The sequence below is a fragment of the Dromiciops gliroides genome, chromosome 3, assembly GCF_019393635.1.
Source record: "Dromiciops gliroides isolate mDroGli1 chromosome 3, mDroGli1.pri, whole genome shotgun sequence".
Classification (NCBI taxonomy): Eukaryota; Metazoa; Chordata; class Mammalia; order Microbiotheria; family Microbiotheriidae; genus Dromiciops; species Dromiciops gliroides.
The window spans coordinates 152,466,880-152,473,286 of record NC_057863.1 but is presented as its reverse complement, the minus strand read 5'-3'; positions in this window follow the sequence as shown (position 1 = coordinate 152,473,286).

The window sequence follows — 6,407 nt, the reverse complement described above, 5'->3', positions numbered from 1 at the left end:
AAAGTTTCCAGCAAGAATAAAGATTGGAAAAGATGCCTATAGCCTAGCCAAAGGCTTTGGTCCATTATATATCAATTAATCCTAAAGCTAAGAAAATATCACATGTAAACAATTGAGAACCAATGTGGCAACTCAGGGAGCATCAACACTTCACACCAAGCCTGGGTCTCATAAAAGTGAATGAATAAAGAATTAATTTAAAAGATTTTATTAAGTGCTTTCTACATGCCAAGCATTGTGTTACGGGAATACAAATAGAAAAGTGAAGACAGTTCCTACTTTCAAAGACCTTACTTTCTAATAAGGGGATAAAATACATATAAGTGAGTAGTGGACAGGGAAGGGTATCTTGGTATAAATAGTAAAGAAACACATATATCTAAATCAGAGAAAAAGAGAAATCAGAGAAGGTACACATAGAAGAATATATACTGGACCGAGTGAAGGAGCTCTCCCCTTAGGAGTGAGATAACTCAGCTTAACCAAGGGAGAGAGAAAGAGAGTGTCCTGGATCATATCCAAAGGGAAACTCCTTGAAATCTCTTTGTAGCAAGCTAGGACTAGGGACAAGATAATGTCCCTATTGAATGCAATGGGAATCTCTAGACTACCAGCCCTTCTCATGTCTATCCAGAGTCTTATCTTTCAGCAACTAAAAGTGGCAGTTGGCCTCTTCTCTATTCTCTCTTGAACCTGGGAGCCATAAGCATCCAATACTACTTCACTTGAAGGCTGATGAGTCCTAAAGGAACTGGTACTTGAAGGGGACTAGTTCCATGGAGAGTCCCAAAAGTGGATTTTCTTTGAAAAGTCCAAAAGGAATTGGCTTTAGAAGAATCCCAAAGGGCACTGGTTGAGAATTGAAGCTGTCTCACCTCTTGCCAATCCCACCCCTTCACTAAGGTTGAGCCATTCATTTCCACCAATAAGGAGAGAATTCCATATCAATGGGCTTAGGGACAGGAGTTATTTTAATTTGGAAAGTTGTAGGGATGATGAGTGGAGCTATAGAGGAATAACTTGACACAATCTTTCTGGGAACAACGGTTGAATTGATTTGATTATGGTTTCAGTATTGGAAAAAGTGGGGGAAAAGGCATATGGTAAGAAGATGATAGGGGAATAAAGTGATTTATGGCTATGGCCTACCTGAAATAGTGGGCCATGTGAGGCACTTACCGATGAGGGTGGGAATTTCAGATCTGAAAAAAATTAAGACTTCTAAGGCATAGTCTCTCATCCTAGTGAAAAGATGGGGCTAAGGAGGAGAAAAAAGGAAGCCAAATTTTATTACACAGCTCCATCTTGAAGAAAGTAGAGGCCTTGTTTATAGCAAGGGATATCCAGGAAGTATGACTGGGAAATGGAAGTCAGGTTCAGACACAGAGAGATCAACCCTGCAGAAACTATGTATGGAGCTGCCATGGCCAATCAGTTTAATTTGCATGATCAGGATTCTAAGGCCCATGGGCTGTTCTTTTTGCATCAGTACTGTTCCTACCCATCTGTGCCTGTTTTGAATGCCATACATCTGGACTGATGGTTGTGGGGCACAGAAAAGAATGATGATCCATATAGTGATGCACATGAGTGAGCACAAATGGACTTACTCTTAAAATATGAAAAAGCAGAGCACAAAAGAGAGAGTTGTCTACAGCAAAGCTTAGAAAGATAGGTTGAGGCCAAGTTCTAAAGGGATTTATTTATAAGTTGCACAGAGGAGTTTATCTTTGAACCTAGAGGCAATGGAAACCATCTGGGTTTACATAGTAAGGGAGTGATATTGTCAAATCTGCACTTAAAGAAAATAATTTTGGAAACTGGAGAGAATGGATTGAAGTGGGGAGAGACTTAAGGGAGAACAATTAAAAAGTTATTGCAGTAGTCCAGAAACCAGTGATTTATAGGAATCTTGAACAAGAAAGAGATCACAATATGTAACATTGGTCTTGAACATGGCCTTATGATGAGAAAAGAGAAGAGTTGGAATGTGAGACAGCCAAGTCAAAAGTATTTGAGGATGGCCAGGAGAAAGCTCTCATTCTTATCCTTTATTTATTCAGACTTAATCTGGGAGAATCACTTTGCAGCTGATGGGCTTCTATGAAATAACACTAATGGAAACTCCTTATATCAGATGTGATTCTGTAGAACCCAGGCCTAGAGCAGAGACTTTCACTTAAGACATGACTCAGTTCTAGCCCCTTTCATGTCTTCTTGCTTGCAGATGCCCATGAGTAGAGCAACTCCCAAAGGATTTCAGGAAAAAAGAATACATAAATGCTATTCTGGGTCAGACCAGTGACCTGCTGGGTCACAATATTCTGAGTCTGGCTGTGGCAACAAGGTGTGTGTTGTTTTTTTTTTTAATGAAAAGGGGATAGTTGCTTTATAGAGAGTTCACTTCACAAGTGGGAAGTGTACTCTGAAGATCACTAATGTCTCATTTTAAATCCATTATGAAACTTCAGCCACCAGTTTGCTTTCCTTAATTAAGAAAGGTACTTGGATTTGTGATTTCATTGACATAAAGGGAACTCCCTGAATGAGGAAACTCCCTCATTCCTCACAGGGTTTCAAAGGGGATTTCCTTACCAAGCCCTAGAAACTTTTTAATCCTAATGCTCCCTCCAGGATTCCTGTCTTGTGGCCTCTACCTCTGATTGGATGGTTCCTCCAAGAAATTCCATTTAATGGGGCCAAGAGGCCAGTCAGGTCTCATTCCTTTCAGATTCCTTCTATGTGTTGTTTTCCTCTATTAGGATGTAAACTCCTCGAGGGAAGGGACTGTCTTTCTTTATGCTTGTATTTGTATTTCTTACACATAGTATTTAATAAATGCTTGTTGATTGATTGTCTCTGAAAGCATATCCTCTGCAACTTAAGTCTTAGAGAGCACCATGTTCCTCCACAGCACTGACTTGCCCAGGGTCACACAGTTAGTGTCAAGTGTCTGAGGCCAGATTTGAACTCAGGTCCTCATGAATCCTGGGCTGGTGCTTTATCCACTGCACCACCTAGCTGCTCCTCATGGTCAGTATGTCTTACTGGTGAAACTTCAACCTACCTCTTCTTGGCCCCAAGGCCAGTTCTCTTTCCGCTAAGTCATACTGACCACCATATCCTTCTTGAAAATATTAAAAATATGCAACTTTTCAGTTGTTCAGCTTCTATTTGCTCATTTGGTTCAGAGATGAACAGGAAGAGAAGTGATTCTCTTCTCACATGTGTTGCAGTACTGTGTGTATGGGAGGGGAACTATAATGTATTAGAAAGAGTATTGCATTTGGATTTGGAGGGACTGGGTTCAAATCTTTGTTCTGTGATTTATTATCTTTGTGACCTTAAGCAAATGATTTGACCTACCTCGGTCTTAATTTCCTTATCTATAAAATAAGGGAGTTGGACTAAGAGGCCACTAAGGTCTCACCCAGCTCAATCATCCTACTCAGGCCATATCTCTTCCTTTCAAGGTAGGGGGAAGGGGAGAAGTTACTTACCCTGCATGTGCCATTTAATTATCGTAGAACTTTTGAAAAGTCTACAAGACTCAACTGAATATGCCAGCATGAAGAAAACAAGAGCTTGAAAATTAGAACCAGAAGGCATAGCAGCAGCATAACTGGCCTAAAATGCTCACTCACAAAACAGAGATAATGAGGATAAAAGTGACATGAATCTGAAATTCTGAAAAATGTGTTTGATGTTTATCTGGTTGGATAAGAAGGCTTAAGGATGGACTGTCAAAAATTCATGCCAAAGGAAAGTAAAAATGACACAATTGAAATAATTGAAGGCACACAGCATATTACCAACACTAGATTCCTCTGAAGAACAATTCACACCACCAAGGAAATAAATGCTCTTAGATGTTGAAAGCAAAATCCTTATCAGGATAGATGCCGAGCATTTGGGAAACAATTTGTGGATGTGGAAAAAAATAATCTCCTTTTCCCATGATGTGGTAGCAGGGAATAGATCAAAGAACATCAGTCAGAGAAGTCCAGCAGGGGGCAAGACAAAGAGGAGGATTTTCATATTAAGAGATGGTGAAAAAGGAGTAAGGTAATTTGCTGAATAGCAAAATAAAGGTGTATATATGTTCTCTGGGCTGACAATCAGGGATAGCACTAAGTGATTTACCACATTATTCAAATGCCTAATTTGGCTCTCTGTTTCTCTCTTCCTCTCAAATACCAGCCCCATTTCCTTTTCCCCATGAAGGTAAGCCTGGATGAAGGTGTGTGTCCCATTTTTATTTTATTTTATTTTGGTTTTGGTCCTAATCTGTAATTTCACTGGTGAAGAGAATTTAATTGTGTGTGGAAACTCCTTGGATTAATGCATATTGATTTATGTAAGTCAACAACAAGGCAGCCAAACTGAAGCATCAGCACCATGAAGGAGAGGCAGGAGACAGCTTGTGCTAGGGAAATAAAACCATTTCAACTACCTTGACCACCATCTCCCCTCAGACCATCTTGGAGACAGCTCAGGAATCTGAATCCAAGAGCCATGGCAAAAGCAGTGTCCCCCAAATCACCAGACATGCTTCCAGCCTAGACTCCACAACCATCATTAAGGAGAGAGGAATCATTGTGGAGAAGAGGCCCACCTTATTTATCACCACCAATTACAATCACTCACCAGTTACCACCAACAAGCAGATAGACACATAAACCCTAAGAGTAGCTACACTGAGCAGACCATAGGTCCTGCTCCCAGCTCAGCCATTTTGACTGTTATCTGGGGAAGGTAGAGAAGGGCCAGCCATCCACATCATTTGTCAACAATTGCCACCCAAAGGATAGTTAATCCAATCTGATCTCACTGAAATAGCAAGGGACCCTGAGGGAGAGACAGGAGGGATTATATACCAGCAAGTCAAACCACCATTACTCCCTTGACCACCATGTCCCCTCAGACACTGATGGAGTTAGCTCAGACCCAAGGGCATTGGAATAGCAATGCTTTTAACACAGTGCCCTTAACCATCAATCTGCTAAGCAACCTCTTTGGAGAAACATCTAATCTTCCAGGTGCTACATCCACATTTGTTGAAGACTGAATAAAGTTCCTGTCATTGAAATCCTTGGCACTGTCAAATTATGAAATATAAGAAATTGATATCCTTTTATCAGTGTAAATTTCATTAAAGAAGAGGCACTGACCTCTTTTTCCACCAAACCCTAACAAACATGGGACCTTTCTATCTGCTTTCCAAATGGAATCTTCCATATGAGTTGTCTTCCCCCATTAGAATATGAGCTCCTTGAGAGCAGGGACTATCTAGCCTTTCTATTTGTATCCCCACTGCTTAGCACATGGTCAGCACTTAATAGGTTCATTCCTTTATAATTTATGGTCTTGGAATAGCCTGAGGATTGGGGAGGTCAAATGACTTGTCAACAGTTGCCTAGCAACTGTATACAAATGTGTTAGAGGGAGAACTGGGGCATGGGTCTTCCTGACTCCAAGAACATCTGGCACTCCATATAGTACTTCTTGTTGTTTCTCTTTTTAGCAAAGTTGACACATAATTACAGCCATGTTTTCTGACTTAGATGTCCTTGGTTTAGTTGAGGCATCCCAGATTTCTTCTAACTTTCCTGCTTTTTCTTCTGTGATTTCCCTTTAAGTCTTGACTAACCTGGAAATGGTTCCTTTTGGTTGACTGTGGCCACCTACTTGCAGCTTCCATCTAATTCTCCTCTCTTATGAAAGAGATTCCTAGAAATTTCAAACCCCATAGTTGGAAGGGACCAAAGAAATCATGCTACAGAAGAATACAAACTTCTTTTTTTTTTTGGTCTTTGTATCCCCAGTACTTAGCACATTGTTTAACACATAGTACTTATCACAATGTTTATTACATTGAATTGTTCGAATGGATCACAACTTTTTTTCTGAAATACCAATTTCTCCTATGCTTTAAGTGACAAATGGTCATTCAGCTTCTGCAAGAATTTCTGTTTTGTTAGGAAATTTCTTTCCTGTCCATTCATCTTAGTTTTTACCCTTTATAGTTCTATGACAATAAGATTTTATATTTCCTGCTGAGAACCTTTTAATAAAATTCTGATTATGCCAGGCAAATTATCCAACAAATGGTCCTATAACCTTTGTTTGAAAACTTTCAGGCGAGAGTGATCTCACCAAATCTCAGGGTGACCCATTTCAGTTTGGTCCAGCTTTAACTGTTGGAAAGGTTTTTTCTGACATTAGGTCTCAACATGGTAAGCTAATCAATGGATCACAGAGAGGCAGGTAAGAGAAATGTCCCCAAATCTCCAATCATCACAGACAGATTACTTTGCTGCATAACAGAGACTTGCCTAACTCTGTCCCTTTCTTCCCTGGTCTTTTACTCTATATCTTCAGTGTCATAAAGGACCGATTTCACATAT